Source organism: Cucurbita pepo, chromosome 1, assembly GCF_057944985.1.
Source record: "Cucurbita pepo subsp. pepo isolate OVF chromosome 1, ASM5794498v1, whole genome shotgun sequence".
NCBI classification, from domain to species: domain Eukaryota; kingdom Viridiplantae; phylum Streptophyta; class Magnoliopsida; order Cucurbitales; family Cucurbitaceae; genus Cucurbita; species Cucurbita pepo.
In genome coordinates this window covers 19,449,298-19,465,908 of record NC_141798.1, presented here as the reverse complement: position 1 = coordinate 19,465,908, position 16,611 = coordinate 19,449,298, and the positions used below count along the sequence as shown (strand labels likewise).

The following is a 16,611-nucleotide window of genomic DNA, read 5'->3' as shown; positions in this document are numbered from 1 at the left end:
TACTCTCTCCTTAATAATAATAATAATTATTATTATTATTATTATTATTTACCTTTTTATAATCTTGTTGTAATGATATATATATTCTTTCCCACCGAAAGTCGCCTTCATCTTACTCAACAAACAAAATTGCTGTTCTTCCTCTTTTTTTATATTATAATTATTCTTATTTAATTCAAAATAACACGTCACCAATTTTTTCCTTTTCATATATAATATATTATTATAAAGGGTATAAAGGGTTTACTTCAATTTTGTGATTTTTTTTATTTATCCATTCATTTAATAAAATATATATATATATATATATTTAAGAATTAAAAACAAAATTTAATTATTAAATAATTATTAATTTTTTTACCTGTTTGGTAAGGAAGGATAGGATATCACTCTTTTCCCAAGGATGATAGAAAGCCTCAAAAGATAAGAATTGAGAGTGGGGCCCACACAGCGATGAAATATTTGGATTTTAGTATTAAATTGGGGTTTGGAGTGGGCCCCACTTTCAACTCTTCAAGAATCTCGTACGTGCTTCCTTTTGACCTTTTGAATTTCCCCCCTTCTTTTTTTTCCTCAATAAATAAATAAATAAATAAATATTTTTTAGAATACATTTTAAAATTTTCATTAAAATTAATTCTTAATAGTTTCACCAAATTCTTATATTGAAACTTGATGAGTTCTTCTTTTTATTTATGTTTTTTTTTAACTATCCATAAATTTATTTTTAAAAAATTAAATAGAATATATTGTGATATAGTCATCCTTAACATATTTCTTTAATATTAAATAAATAATCATGTACCTAACTTTGCATTAATTAATATTATAAATTGAACTCTAAACCCGCCTCCATTCACTAGTTACTCATGGATAGTAATTGAATATCATATTAAATTTTTAAAGTCACTAATCATTCGGTTAGTTATTAAAATAGTCAACTCTCACATCTTATAGCAACATTCTTTCGATCGACTTTAAAACGGTAGTTTATTGGAGTTTTTTAAGAAGCCTAGTGTCCTCGTTCATTAATATATAGTGTTTGACTTGATACCATTTATAACATTCTAAGTCTATCGCTAGTAGATATTTTCTACTTTGGAGCATTATATATTAACGTCAGTCTCATGATTTTAAAAATAAGTTATTACAAAAATGAACAATTAAAAAGCACCGACTTTAGGAAATGGAGATTTATTTATTTTTAGTATTATATTATTTGGGTCAAATGGAGCACCCATATTGATAGCCAATAAAGGATGAACCTACTACAATTTTAAAACGTTATATAAAGTTTTTTTTTTTTAAAAAAAAACACTATAATATTTTAAATTTTTTAAAAGAAGATAATGTTATGGTTCAACATTAATTTCTTCAAACTAATTATCAACCCAACTTTATTCTTCTAATAAAACAAACTTTAGAATTTTGGTGGGTGAAAAAAGTAAAAAAAAAAAAAAATGCATCTTTGACACAATGTTCTATCATATATTATTAAACCTAAGTCTTAGATTAAGAATGATTCCAATCTTTTTACCTTTTTTTTCTCGTAAAAAAAAAAAAAAAAAACCTTTAGTTATAAGTTGAAATAACGTATTGAAAATGTTACAGTTTATTTGTAAGACAGTTCGAGTACGTTTTTACAAGTTAGCTTGGGATGTGATGTGCTAAGTAGGTATAGATTGTCAAGCATGCCATAAAAGACAGGTTTCATACACTAGTTGGGTTTGATATTTGTCTACCCTATACTATAAAATGATTCAAACACTTAAAGTGACATTCTTAGATATGTTTCGATGCTTGAGTTAAATAAGTTAATTAGGTAAAGGCAGCGTGTTCTGATGCTCCAATTTACCTAACTTAGGTGGGCTTATCATTCCTCCCTCGATTAACATTAATTAGGCGAGTGTTAGCCGTTTTATTGGTCTGAGTAATTTGAGCTAAAATAGCTTAGCTTGTAATAAAACATGTATTAAACTAAAAATGTAACGGCCTAGATCCACTGCTAGCAGATATTGTCATTTTTTAGCTTTCTCTCAAGGCTTTAAAACACGTCTGTTAGGGGAAGATTTCCACACTCTTATAAATGGTGGTTTGTTCTCCTCCCCAACCAATGTGAGACATCACAATTCACTCCCTTCGGGGCCCAGCGTCCTTGCTGGCACTCTTTCCTTCCTCCAGTCGATGTGGGACCGCTCCCAAATCCACCCATTTGGGGCCCAGCATCCTTACTGGCACACCGCCTCGTGTCTACCCCCTTTGGGGAACAACCTCATGTCTACCCCCCTTCGGGGAACAGCGAAAAGGCTGACACATCATCCGAAACTTAGCTCTGTTACCATTTGTAATGGCCCAAATCCGCCGCTACCCGATATTGTGCTCAAGATTGTAATATCTCACATTGATAAGAGAGGAGAACAAACCACCATTTATAAGGGTGTGGAAACCTTCCCCTAGCAAACGTGTTTTAAAGCCTTAAGGGAAAACCCGAAAGGGAAAGTCCAAAGAAGATAATATCTAATAGCGATGAATCTAAGCCGTTACATAGAAAAGTTAATATCGAAATGAGGGAAGAAAAAGGCATATGAATTTGTGCATTATTTTATGATTATTCATAATTTTAATGATTAAGGAAAAGACAAAATGTTGTTAGAAAAAATAATAATGATATAAAGAAATGAAAGATTCTTCTCTTTTCGGTTGCTTTTGGACTTCCTTCCTCACTTGCATTCCAAGTCAAAATCCTCTAATCATTTCCCAAATCTTATTTCCATTAACTCATAAATATTATTAATCTTTTATTTAATTATTCCTTAAATAATTCTTCAATTTAACTTTCCACAATTAATATTTTTTTTAAAATAATTTATAACGAATTTAGCCTTGTCATGTAACTCAATCATTATAGGAAACGTGGTCGGGCCATAACTTGAACACACGAAGACGAGATAATACCGAAATTAAATAGATTGAGACGAAGGCTTGCATGTAGGGACAACATTGACGTAATCCAAAGTGAACTATTTCATTCATTATCAAAAGGTACGTAATCTTACTTTAGCTTACGTCATACAAGCTCAAACTTAATATTGTATCGAGGAGATTCTATTTCAAGTTAACACCTCAAACAACACGTCAATCGTGCCCTCTAGCTCAAAACCCGACACCAAACATTCAAAGTGAACTATTTCATTCATGCACGAAAGAAATTCAATCGATAAGGGAAATGTGAGGCGAAACCCAATAACTTGAAAAAAAAAAAGTAGTAGGTCCAAGTGGTCCAGAATAGGTCAAAAAGACCAGCTCAACGTACGAGGGTAAAATAGTAATTTAACTCCAAAATTACTTTTACCAGCTACCTGTCTACTATAATAGAAGTCACTGTCTCTCTCTCTCTCTCTCTATTTTTTAGTTACAATTCTTTTTTTTCAATATTTTTACCGCCAGAGGAAATTACGATAAATAGTTAAATTTTAATTTAACTTTTTCATTCAAGGGTTGTTAAAGTCTTTTTACTAATTAATTAGCATATAAAATATCACATCATATATCTAGTTTTGTTGACAAGATATACTAATTATTGGATTAATAAAAGTTGACAAGTAATCGATTAATATAATAATTAATAATTAATAATTTTGCGTAGCATATAATAAATAAATAATATATTTTAATAATTATTACGCATGGTATTGAACATAATTGTATTCATATATTATTTGAAATGAATAAATAAATTCTTTTATGAATATATCCCACTTTGTGAATATAGAGCTTAGATTTAAGAATTGAATTCAAGCAGGCGGCTCTCTCTGTCTCTCTCTTGCTCTCTGGTGCTCTGTTTCCCACACCCCACGTTGATCCATGTTGTTGGAACTCTGTTTTGTTTATATATATATATGTTGTATGCTCTGAGTAATTTCTAATTAAACAATTGGAACAAAGGTTAATTAATTGATTGTTTGGTGTCAGCCAAGCACACTAGATCCATAAAATACTCACCTTCAAACAGGTTTTACAATCTTCTCTCTCTTTAAACAAACCCATCTTCTGATGAAATCGAGAGAGAAACAGAGAGAAACAGAGAGAGAGAGAGACCTGTCATTCAATTCAATCATCGAAAACCATGTACAAAAACAGCCTTCAAAATGGAAGTGGATTCAAATCCATACAGCGAAAGCAGTTTCGTTTCTTTTTCTTTTTGAGATCACAAAGATTCACAAACACACACACAGTGGAACCCTCTTTAATCTGATTCTTCTACTTTTTCCTTTTCATACTCTGTTTTCTTTCTTTCTTTCTTCTCTCTGTTTTCATACAACAGTTTAAAGTTACACCCAACAACAGTGACATCCGTCCAGATTCATTAGCCCCCAACTCATTGAATGAGAGATTCGGGGGAAAAAAAGTGACGCATCAAGCAGGGGAAAAACAGAGCAAAAAGAAGAAAAAAAAAAAAAAAACAGAGCATGAAAAGACAAAATATCCACAAACGATTGCGTTTCCATTTCTTCTTCGATCTCGTCCACGAGTCTTCTTTGAGATTTGGCACCTCATAGATAGCCCAGCTTAAAAAGGGATCATCTTGTTTTCTCGCCGGTGTCTTCTCCATCAGGCAAAACTGGGAGTTGTTCTGTTCTGAAGCTTGCTTCTGAAACTGACCCATCTGATGAAAACAACGAAATTTGAATTTCTATCATTTGGGTTTGTTAGAGTTGCGAGTTTCTCCATCTGGGTCACTTCAAGAATCGGTGTAATCGTTCCAGCAGATGAGCATGGTGACGCATCGTCTCATGATGTAGAATCGAGCCCTCTGTTCTTTGACCAATCTGGCGCACTTTCTAGTGAACGAACACCTTCTAAGAGAGGAGTTTTTCATGAGAGGGAAAGAGGAGGAGCGGGTTCTGGTTAAGCCTTCTTTCTTGGACATCTTCCATTTCTCGTCGAAATAGAAAGGGGGATCGTTGGCAGTAGGAGCTGAAGCAGTTGCAGAAGCACCGACCAGAGCAGCCATGGATGAGCAAGATACAAGCTCTCTCCGTTCCTCCCAACTTTGCGTGTTTCTGAAAGATGAGGGTTGGATTGAAGGAGAGAGAAAAAGGAAGATACTTTTAAGAGTGAGGAAATTTGGGAAAGCATTGGGGTTAGTATTTATAAAAGTATTGGAAAAGAGAAGAGAAACAGAGGGGTGTAGCAGTGGATATCACCTGGGCCTTCCATAGGCCCACAAACCGCTTTCAAGTGTAAACTTAAACCAAAAAGTTCATGTGTTTTCAAATATGAGCTTCAAAACTTTCCATATCGTCGTGTCTCGTAAGTTCTTGAAGCTTTAATCTTGTTTGAATGACATATCTTTTCATGTTTGGTTGTAATCTGTCCACACTTGAGCAAGTATCCAAGGATTGAGGGGCATGTGCCCTTAAATTAACTGTTCTTAGGGAATCATTTCATTTATTTTATAGGCAAATGGTTGAAGACATTTGAACTATATTACTATTGGGATTCAATTGTTTTGTGCATTATTGAAAAGGGCTAAAAATCTCATACTGTTTGAACTAAATTGTGAAAACCCCATGTGTTTGTCTTCTTCTTCTTCATGTTCTCTTCTCCTCTCCTAAGGAAGAATTGTGTCTTTTCACACACATACACCTATCTCTTCTCTAAACACTCTTTTACAACAGGCTCACTCCTTTCGATACCCAACCATTCTACTCGGTGTCTACTCAATATACTTTGACTGTTATCAACCTCTCGACTCGTAACCTAACTTCGAATCGAATTTCTCAACATTGGTAACGGTGATTATAATAGCTCAACCCCATCACTAACAAACATTGTCTACTTTACCCCATTACATATCACCGTCAATCTCACGGTTTTATGCGTCTATTATGGATAGAGTATACCCTACTCCGACCTAGACCCTCTCCATAGTAGACGTGTTTTGATAATAGTGGCTTTGAGCGATTACAAACAGTATCAGAGCCAAACATTAGGTTGTGTGCCAATGAAGACATTGAGTCCTAAAGGGGGTGTGGAAAAGCTCTCCCTAACAGTCGTGTTTTAAAAAATCGTGAGACTGACAACAATGCGTAACGAGTCAAAGCTGACACTGTCTTCTAGTAGTGGGCTTGAACCGTTAAAGTGAGATGTTAGCTTTCTTCGGGCGGCGAGCTGATTGAGCACATGGGTGTGGTCGGTAATAATACTAATAGGTTTGTTCTATTCAACTATTACTCCAAATTCAAGTTCTCACACACTCTTCTTAGGACTTTCCAGCTTTCCCACTTGGAATGCAAAGTTTTGAGGGTGATTTAGAATGAGATATTGAGGGGAGAGGAGTCCAAGAAAAACAGAGCTCTGTAGAGATGGGTTTGCATTGAGAATGGAGAAACCCCAAAGTTGAAGGCTTCGAGATAGCTCTGTTGTGTGCAGTGCAGGAACTCACCGACCAAGACAACTACCAACCCATGTGTGACATTAATTAAACATATGAATGTACCCATCATCACATAAACGCAAAGCTATGAAAGAAAAAGAAGAATATGGTACAAAGGTGAAAGAAGCAGAAACTTGGGTATTAAAATGCAACACCCTGCACTGATGCCAACCCCTCTTTCATCTTTGTATGCAGTGCACGAACTCCTCCACCAAACACAAACAAAGTGGCAAAAAAGGCATTTACATGGAGGACAACCCCTTTTTCTTACTGGGTTTCAAACTTGAATATCATTCAGTGTGATGTGATTGTACGAAATCATGGTGTGAGTATCAAATTCATGAATGGTGTGTGACGTGGGCTTGGTGATGGGTCGATCAAAAGAGTGAGGGATTTAGGCCAACACCACTGTGGCTTATGAGCCATCATGAAGGAGGAACCATTAATTATAAATAGCAATCCCCATTTTAGCCTTTTCTTTTTGTGTACTATTAACATCAAACCCATTCTTCTAATAATGTGTCACCCATCAATTCATTGTAACATAAAGTTAATTTTCATAAACTAGTTTATGTTTGTAATATTATAATAAGCTCAATTATTAGTAGCTTAATTAATATATTCCCCAATCATATATTTTATTTTCTGATATGGTTAGTATGTACTTATCAATCGAATAATATTTATTTAATCCAACTTATAACTATAAATCATTAAATATTATTCTAATATTGTTAATATGTACTTGTCAATCTTGTATTTGTTTTTTAATTTTAATTATTTAAGTGTGACGAATGGTTGTAGTATGATATTTTGTTGGATTTGTTGAATAGTTGACCAGGCAGCCCAACATGAAGGTTGGAGCCCAAGCCCAATTCATAGTTGCTAACCGGCCCAATAAGCCTTCTAGCTCATCAAATCATGTTCAACATCTTGGCATACATTTATTTTTTAAAATTTTATTAATTAATGATGTAGTGATAAATTTAGAATTATAATTGCCTACCATGCATTTTATAATTTTGTTAAAAAAAAATAATATTATTTTAAAAAAAACAAGACACTGTTAGAGTAAGTGAAAGACCTTAGTAAACATTAGTAAACAATACCACACGGCATTTTTTCTTGCACTTATATTTATATTTATTTAGCTATGTCAATAGAATCTGCCGGGTCAAACAAAAAAGCTGTGAACCTTGAAGAAATAGTTATAGTGACTCATGCATTGAATAAATTGTGTATTTTGTTCAATGGCTCTAGAGAAGTCGAGCCTCAATTAAGAAATGAGATTGAAAGTCATATTTGATATGAAGCCATCATAGCACTTATCTTCATTCAATTGTTGAAATGAATCAGTCATATTTACCTTTCATTGTACCCTGCTTAAGACAGACAGACCCACAATCAAAAACAAAAGTGAGATTGAAAGTCCACCATGTTAAGAATAAGAAACGGAAGTTAAGAATGAGAAACATGAGTGAGTTGAAAGTTGAATCTTCATTAATGTGTTCCGAGATGTTTAAATAGAATACAAGCTACTAACAAACATCTAACAATAACATAAAATATACTACCAACTAAATACCAAATCTAAAAAAAAAAGATAGACGTGAAGCATCTTAAATCAAATATATAAAATATATTTCATAACTAAGTTTATAAACGGGAAGAACACAAAAGAAACAAGTTTTCGAGATCAAAACGTAGAAATTATTTGATATATATAATAGCGAGGTAGTTAGAGAAGGAAAGGAGAAGAAGAAAAGGAGGAGGAGGGGGGGTGTAAGCCATTGATTGCGGCTGCAGCATCATCAAGATTCTCATATCCATGGCACCCAAAAGAGGGCAGCTTGTGAATCTTAATGATACTGCAGCTGCAAGCAGTGGCTGTGGGAAAGCACCAGTTTTTGGAATAATAATAAAACAAAGAAGGAAGAGTAAGGTGGTGGTGGGTGGTGGGTGGTGAGAGAGAAGGGTTTGGAATGTTACTGTTAAACCTAAAATAGATCATAACTGTATATACTAAAATAGTCTAAGATTTACTAGTTTATGATTTGAAGGGTTTGTTACCAAATCTATGATTTTATGGTTTGTTACCAAATCATAGATTTGGAATGTAATCTTCATTATACGCATCTATAAATACATGAGGTCGTGACCCATATAGGTTATCGTGCCATTCAATCTAACATGGTATCAGAGCCAAGGTTTATTTTTTAAACTCCTCGCCATGTCTTCTTCCTCCTCTCCATCCACCATCTCCAACACCGTCTCAACTACCATGGCGACTTTTGGCCTTAAACAATATCCAATCCCTCTACACCATGTTGTCACAATTCGTCTAACCAAAAACAACTTCATCATATGGCGTGCCCAGCTCCTCCCCTACCTACGGAGTACGAAGCTTATGGGCTACCTCGATGGCACCAATGTTGCACCTGCCAAGCTGATCCCTTCCTCAACTGCTGCTGGTGCTGAGCTGGTCTCTAATCCGGCCTATAATCAGTGGTATGATCAGGATCAACAAGTCCTTAGCGGCCTTCTCTCCTCCATGTCTGAGGAGATTCTTCATGATGTGGTTGCCGCTACTACGTCCAAGGAGGCGTGGGATACCCTGCAGCGGATGTTTTCATCGTCAACTCGTGCTCGCACTACTCAGATTCGTGTTGAGCTTGCCACGTCCAAGAAACGAGATCAATCTGCTGCAAATTATTTTTGCAAGATCAAAGGGCTAGCCACCGAGCTGGCCGCCGCCGGCTCTGCCTTGCAGGATGATGATGTGATCGCGTATCTTCTCGCTGGTCTTGGCCCTGACTATGATCCCTTCGTCACCTCAATGACTACCAAGAGTGAAGCCCTCACCCTTGATGATGTGTTTGCACATCTAATGACGTATGAAGCTCGCCAACTACAACACCAGGCTGAACTTCAGTTAAATCTTGGATCTTCTGCCAATTATGCTAGTCGTGGTGGTCAGCAGAAGAATCGTGGGCGTAGGGATCGCGGTCGTGGTCGTTCTCAAGGTTATGCACCCTCTCGTCCTGCTGGTGATCGTCGTGGCCCTTCTGCTCGTCCTTCCTGCCAGATCTGCGGCAAAGTGGGGCATACTGCTATCCGCTGCTGGCATAGGATGGATGAGTCCTATCAAGATGAACCTTCTTCTGCTCCTCCTACGGCACTGGCGGCTACTTCCTCTTACAAGATTGACCCAAATTGGTACAGCGACACAGGCGCTACGGACCATATCACCAGTGACCTGGATCGTCTCGCTGTGCGTGAACGTTATCATGGAGGTGAACAAGTTCAAGTCGGCAATGGAGCAGGTTTGCGTGTTTTGCATACTGGTCATTCTCTAATTAATACTGCTACTCGTCCTCTTGCGTTGCGTAATATTTTGCATGTGCCTGAAATTTCCAAACATCTTCTTTCTGTTCATAAATTTTCTCGTGATAATGACGTATTTTTTGAATTCCATCCTTGGCATTTTTCTATAAAGGATCGACAGTCGAGGAAAAGTCTCCTAAATGGGAGGTGTGAATCTGGTCTTTATCCTATTAAGCCATCCGATGTCGATAATCTCAAGCACGCCTTGGTGAGCAGATCTACTACTCACGCCCAATGGCATGCTCGTCTTGGACATCCTTCATCTCAAGTAATAAAATTCATTTTGCGTCTAAATAATATTTCGTGTGCTAGTGAGTCATCTTTGTCAGTTTGTAATGCGTGTCAGTTAGCAAAGAGTCATCGATTACCATATACTAGTTTTTCCCATAGGTCTTCGTCACCTTTGGAACTTATTTTTTCGGATGTTTGGGGCCCTGCACCTCCATCTGTTGGGGGTTTTAAATATTATATTAGTTTCATTGATGATTTCAGTAAATTTTCGTGGATCTATTTGATGCATGATCGTACAGAAGCTCCTCGTATATTTTTGCAATTCCAAGCTCATGTTGAGCGCCTCCTAGATACTAAAATCAAGTGGGTTCAATCTGATTGGGGTGGGGAATATCAGAAAATTCATAACACATTTTTTCGTTCCCTTGGAATTGGTCATCGTGTTTCGTGCCCTCACACACATCAACAAAATGGGTCTGCTGAACGCAAGCATCGTCATATTGTTGAAACTGGCCTAGCCCTTCTAGCTCATGCTCATGTACCTATTAAATTTTGGGACGACGCGTTTCTTACAGCCACATATCTCATCAATCGTCTTCCTACTCGTGTCATCGATAAAAAATGCCCCTTAGAGCTTCTTTTTCATACCCCACCAAATTACTCCTTATTAAAAATTTTTGGGTGTGCCTGTTGGCCTCATCTTCGTCCTTATAACAAACAAAAGCTCTCTTTTCGATCAAAGGAATGTGTCTTTCTAGGCTACAGTTCTTCACATAAAGGGTATAAGTGTCTTGACACCGATTCTGGTCGTGTCTATATGTCTAGAGATGTCATATTTGATGAAAATGTTTTTCCATTCAAGAGAGCCTCACCTAATTCTTCCCCAATCATGCAGTCGACGCATAATGCCCCTGATTTGTGCACCTTGCATTTGGGTAATAGCAGTACTAATTTGGAGAATGATCACATGCATATGTCTGGGCCTACTAACTCTTTGGATGCAGAAAATTTGGTGTCTACATCAGCTTCGGAATTGCCGCAACAATCCTCCGCGTCGCTGCCATTCGAATCGGCGTTGGTTGTTCCGCCAATGATTGAGGCATCGGCTTCTCCGCCAGCAGATGATATTGCGCAATGCCCGGTCGAATCCTCGGCCGTTGGTCAACCAACTGCTGTAGCATCGGTTGCTCCCCTCGCAACGGCTGATACGGCCGTCCCCTCAAATGTGGATCCTGCACCTACTACTCATCCGTATGGTACTCGATTGAAGCACAATATCAAAAAACCCAAGGTGCGTACAGATGGAACAGTAACATATCTTGTAGCTCGGTCTTCTGCCTCTGAACCTACTTCACATATTACTGCTATGGAGCATCCCCTCTGGCGTCAGGCAATGAATGATGAATTTCAGGCACTTCAAAAAAATAAGACATGGCACTTAGTTCCTCCTCGTGCTGGTCTTAACGTTATTGATTGCAAATGGGTTTTCAAACTCAAACAAAAGCCAGATGGCTCTATTGATCGCTACAAAGCACGCCTGGTTGCTAAAGGTTTTAAACAGCAGTATGGCGTCGATTATGATGATACCTTTAGTCCAGTTGTTAAGCCCACTACCATTCGGCTCTTATTATCTCTTGCTATTTCTCGTGGTTGGGCTATTCGGCAGATTGATATTCAAAATGCTTTTCTTCATGGCCTTCTTAATGAAGATGTTTATATGAAGCAGCCCCCTGGATTTGTGGATTCTCAACACCCTGGTTATCTCTGCAAGCTGGATAAGTCGCTTTATGGCCTTAAACAAGCTCCGCGTGCCTGGTTTTCTCGCCTTAGCTCCAAACTATTACAGCTGGATTTTACACCTTCAAAGGCTGATGTCTCTCTTTTTATTTTTAACAAAACGGGCATTCAGATGTATATTCTCATCTACGTTGATGATATTATTATCATCAGCTCATCTTCTACGGCTACTGAGAAACTTCTTACACAGCTTCAGGATGATTTTGCCGTCAAGGATCTTGGTATTTTGAGTTATTTTCTTGGGATTGAGGTCCGCCATACTTCTAGTGGACTTATTCTGACACAACATAAATACATTCGAGATTTATTAGCCAGAACCAATATGCTCACCTCCAAAGGTGTGCCCACACCTATGCTTCCCAGTGAGAAGTTGTTATTGAATGGTGGTGAAAAGCTCTCACCTGAGGATACTACTCGCTATCGAAGTGTCGTTGGTGCTCTCCAATATTTGTCTCTGACACGTCCTGATATATCCTTCTGTGTCAACAGAGTGTGTCAGTTCATGTCCTCTCCGACTTCTATACATTGGGCGGCAGTCAAACGAATTCTCCGTTATCTACATGACACTATTGATATGGGTTTGTGTCTTACAAAGTCCAGCACTGATTTGTTGAGTGCCTTTTCAGATGCTGATTGGGCTGGGAATCCTGATGATCGTCGAAGCACTGGAGGCTATGTGATCTTCTTTGGTGGCAATCTTATCTCTTGGAGTTCGAGGAAACAATCGACAGTTTCTCGTTCTAGTACGGAAGCCGAATATAAGGCGGTTGCTGATGCCACTGCCGAATTAATTTGGATCCAAGTTCTCTTGCGTGAGCTCGGGATCTCGCAAGCGCGAGCGCCTAGCCTATGGTGTGACAACATTGGTGCCACCTACCTATCCGCCAATCCAATCTTTCATCGACGGACGAAGCATGTTGAGGTTGATTATCACTTCGTTCGTGAACGAGTATCGACTCGTCAGCTTGATGTTCGACTCATATCTTCCAAGGATCAGCTCGCCGATATCATGACAAAGCCACTGCCAGCTCCTTCTTTTAGCTATTTTAGGCGCAATCTGAACTTAGTAGTACATCGTCCAGATTGAGGGGGGGTGTTAAACCTAAAATAGATCATAACTGTATATACTAAAATAGTCTAAGATTTACTAGTTTATGATTTGAAGGGTTTGTTACCAAATCTATGATTTTATGGTTTGTTACCAAATCATAGATTTGGAATGTAATCTTCATTATACGCATCTATAAATACATGAGGTCGTGACCCATATAGGTTATCGTGCCATTCAATCTAACAGTTACTATATATAGAGATGTTGTGGAGGAGGAGGAGGAGGCGGCGGAGGAGGAGGAGGAGGGTTTTATGATCTAAAAGTGGAAGAGAAACACAAGGAACAGTTATGTATCGCGATCCTAGGTACCACATTTACCAACATATCTAATCCTCCTCTCATCAGCCACGCCCAGGTTTCTTTATTTAGGTTCAACCATTTGTTGCATCCTCAAAAAAAAAAAAAAGTCTTCTCAAAAAGAGAGGCGTGCTTTGTTCGAGAGAAGGTGTTGGATGAAAGTGTCCCACATTGATTAATTTAGGGGATGATCACGGGCTTATAATCAAAGAATACACTCTCCGTTGGCGTGAAGCCTTTTGGGGAAGCCCAAAGCAAAGCTACGAAAGCTTACACTCAAAGTGGACAATATCATACTATTGTGGAGAGTCGTGTTTGTCTGAGCATAAGCTCTCGTGGTTTGTTTACCATGACAATAAGAAATTTAAATTATATACGTTCAAAAGAGTGATCGAGTATATATTGGGTTGTGGATGTGATAATGTGAAAGCATTATGAATTTGTAATGTAATGCAAAGTAATGTAGTGTAAGGTTGAAGACAGGAAGGGGAGGTGGGAGCGGGAGCCACAATCACGTCCCCCTTCGTACGCCCATCTGCCCCTTGTTCTCACATTTTCAAGTTGCCCATTGTCCTTTCCATTCACCATTAGTGTCTTTCTCCTTTTCCTTTACATACCACATCAACCAACCACATCAGTTAGAGGAGAACAAAACGTAGACGCATGACTACATGACTTATTAGCTAAGGGTTTTATTCGTTATCATATGATGATGAGAACGATGAACCGAACGATGAACCGAAACACGGGTTTGTAAGAAGGAGATTCACAAGTTACTAAAAATTGGATCTTTATAATTTTGAGAAAGAAAGAAAAGAAAAATGGATGCACAATAATGAGAGAATGGCAATGATAATCGCCCTGCGCCAACTGGGAATACGAAAAGGGTACCCTACAAATGCTTTGCATCTTCCACACATCCCTTTCATTGTGGGGTTAGGCAGCCCTACACAATTTGATGAGCTAGCTTCTCATAAAACCAATGCAAAAATGGTAATGATATTAAACGCCAACACACGGCATTTGTTTTTCCATGTAAGAATCTAAGTCAGGCAGTGAGGTACCTGAGCTTAGGTAGCAGTAAAAAAAGGTGTTGTGAAGATATAATACCCCAGAAATCTCGCTTACTCAAACCCCTTACTTCAATTGGAAACTCTCTCAGTACATGCTTCCCCCTTACGCCTTTCCCATTTCACACATCATGTAAAACAATATGAACTAATATTGTAGATTGTGGATGGATTATCAAGAACAGTGGAAGAATATTGTAAATGAGGGAAACCACCTCAAAGTTTGAAACTTTGTGGAATCCAATGCACAAGTGTGTGTAAATAGGAGATTCACACAAACTCAGAGATGCCCCAAACCACTTGAGGGTTGATTAGTACATTGGGGCAGTGCCCTTTTTTCATGGATTCCTGCCTCCTCCTCCTCCTCCTCCTCCTCTTTCCCACCACGTACCACGTACAATAATTCTGCCTCGAACCATACTCGTTTTCGTATCTCCGAATATCCCTTCTGATCGACAATTTTACATTGTTAGATGTATGAACGAGGAGTGGAAACTTGAAACTGGGGGTGAGGAGTGATGATGAATGTGAGTTGTTGGGGAATAGTGTAGGGTATGTGGTTGGGAAATGATGGTGTGATGAGATGAGATGATGAGAAGGGCAATTTGAGTGTGAGGAGAAAAAGTTTGAAAATAATTATAATAATTTGGTGAAAAGAGGGGTCATGCATGCATAGAGTAAACAGGAGCCAACGTCCCTACTACATCTGCACAACATGGTCACCGTCCCCACTATGCTTCAAAATCACACACACCACATAAATACGTATGCATTCTAGGTTAAACTTCAACTACTAGCTTGGTTCAGCTTGAATGATTCTCCTTGTGATATCAAACTTTTGGTTGTATTAGTATGTTGTTATCTACTTAGACATGTGCTTGGACTCTTACCTATGATATTAGAGCCAGACATCAAGCAGTGTATGCCAGTGAGAACGTTGGCCTTCAAGGAGGTGGATTGTGAGATCCCACATTGATTGTACAAGGAAACGAATCATTCTTTACAAGAGTGTTGAAACGTCTCCCTAGTAGTGGGGGATTATGAGATCCCACATTGATTGCAGAGGGTAATAATCATTCTTTACAAGAGTGTGGAAACCTCTCCTTAGCGGTGGGGGGACTGTGAGATCGCAGAGGGAACAAATCATTCCTTACAAGAGTGTGAAACCGAGATCCCACATTAATTGCTGAGGGGAACAAATCATTCTTTACAATAGTGGAAAACCGAGATCCCACATTGATTGCAGAGGGAAACCAATCATTCCTTACAATAATGGGAAACCTCTCCCTAGCAGGGGTGGATTGTGAGATCTCACATTAATTAAAGAATGGAATGAATCATTCATTATAAGTGTGTTTGAGTGGTTACGTAAAAGACCTAAAAGAAGATAATTATATGCTCTTCGGAGTTGAGCTGGGTTCGATTTGTCAATGTCGAGTCCATAAATTAGTCCATAAATTAGTCCATTCATTTGATTTTCATACATTATATGCTCTTCGGAGTTGAGCTGGGTTCGATTTTCATACAAACTTTAAGAGCTTTTCATGAAATTTTCAGTAAGTAAAGAAAAAAGGGTTTGTTCATGAGCTGGGGTCCATAAATGGCAGATCCATATGAACTCACTCGCCACACAACATCATCATTCATCTCTTTTTGCTAAAACCTGGTGAAACCCTAAAAGAAGGAAATTAGAATCAGATTAAACAAGAGTTCAAACCAAAAACCCAGTTGAAAGATCCATGAGAGGAAAAAGGCAGTGTGAAAGGAATAATGGTACCTGCAAATATATCTGAAAAGCTTACACTTACCCAACCATGAACAAATCAAAATGGTGTAAGGCTGATGGTGATGATGATGATGATGGAGGTAACAAAAGAACCTGAAAAAGCAACACATTAATCAACTTATTTTTATTTCTCTTCTCTTATGCTACCAAATGGGTAGCAAAGTAGACACATTTCTGGGCCTCCACCATGAGAAAAAGATCAAAAAATGTGCACAACAACAAGCCTTAACATAACAAAAGCACTCAAAATTGAAGATGGGTGTGATAGAGCCATTGATGGCGACTGCAGCATCATCAAGATTCTCAAATGTCAAGGGGGTTGGAGCCAGAAGAGCCCAACAAGATGACCCCAAAAGGGTGTGAATCTTGAAGATGCAGCAACAGCTAACAATGGCTGATGACTCTGAGCCAATAGAACAGGAGAGAGATGTAGGGTTTAAGAGAAGAAAGGGTATATATAGAGTTCCAATGAGGAAGAAGGGTTCGTTTGGTGTCA

The 16,611-nt window shown here is 38.1% G+C and overlaps 1 long non-coding RNA gene, 1 other non-coding gene and 1 pseudogene across 2 annotated transcripts; 1 reads left to right on the top strand and 2 right to left on the bottom strand.

Annotated features, from left to right (window-relative positions):
• Nucleotides 1-4,079: 4,079 nt before the first annotated feature.
• Nucleotides 4,080-5,102, bottom strand: LOC147794932 (small polypeptide DEVIL 11 pseudogene; annotated as a pseudogene).
• A 4,098-nt stretch (nt 5,103-9,200) lies between these two features.
• On the top strand, nt 9,201-9,340 carry LOC111780753 (small nucleolar RNA Z247). Its single transcript, XR_002812896.1, has one exon. It is a non-coding gene; the product is annotated as a small nucleolar RNA Z247 (small nucleolar RNA).
• A 6,435-nt stretch (nt 9,341-15,775) lies between these two features.
• Nucleotides 15,776-16,611, bottom strand: LOC111811020 (uncharacterized). The gene is made up of 2 exons (XR_002817493.2): nt 16,107-16,611; nt 15,776-16,003 (listed from the first exon to the last, which is right to left on the bottom strand). It is a non-coding gene; the product is annotated as an uncharacterized LOC111811020 (long non-coding RNA).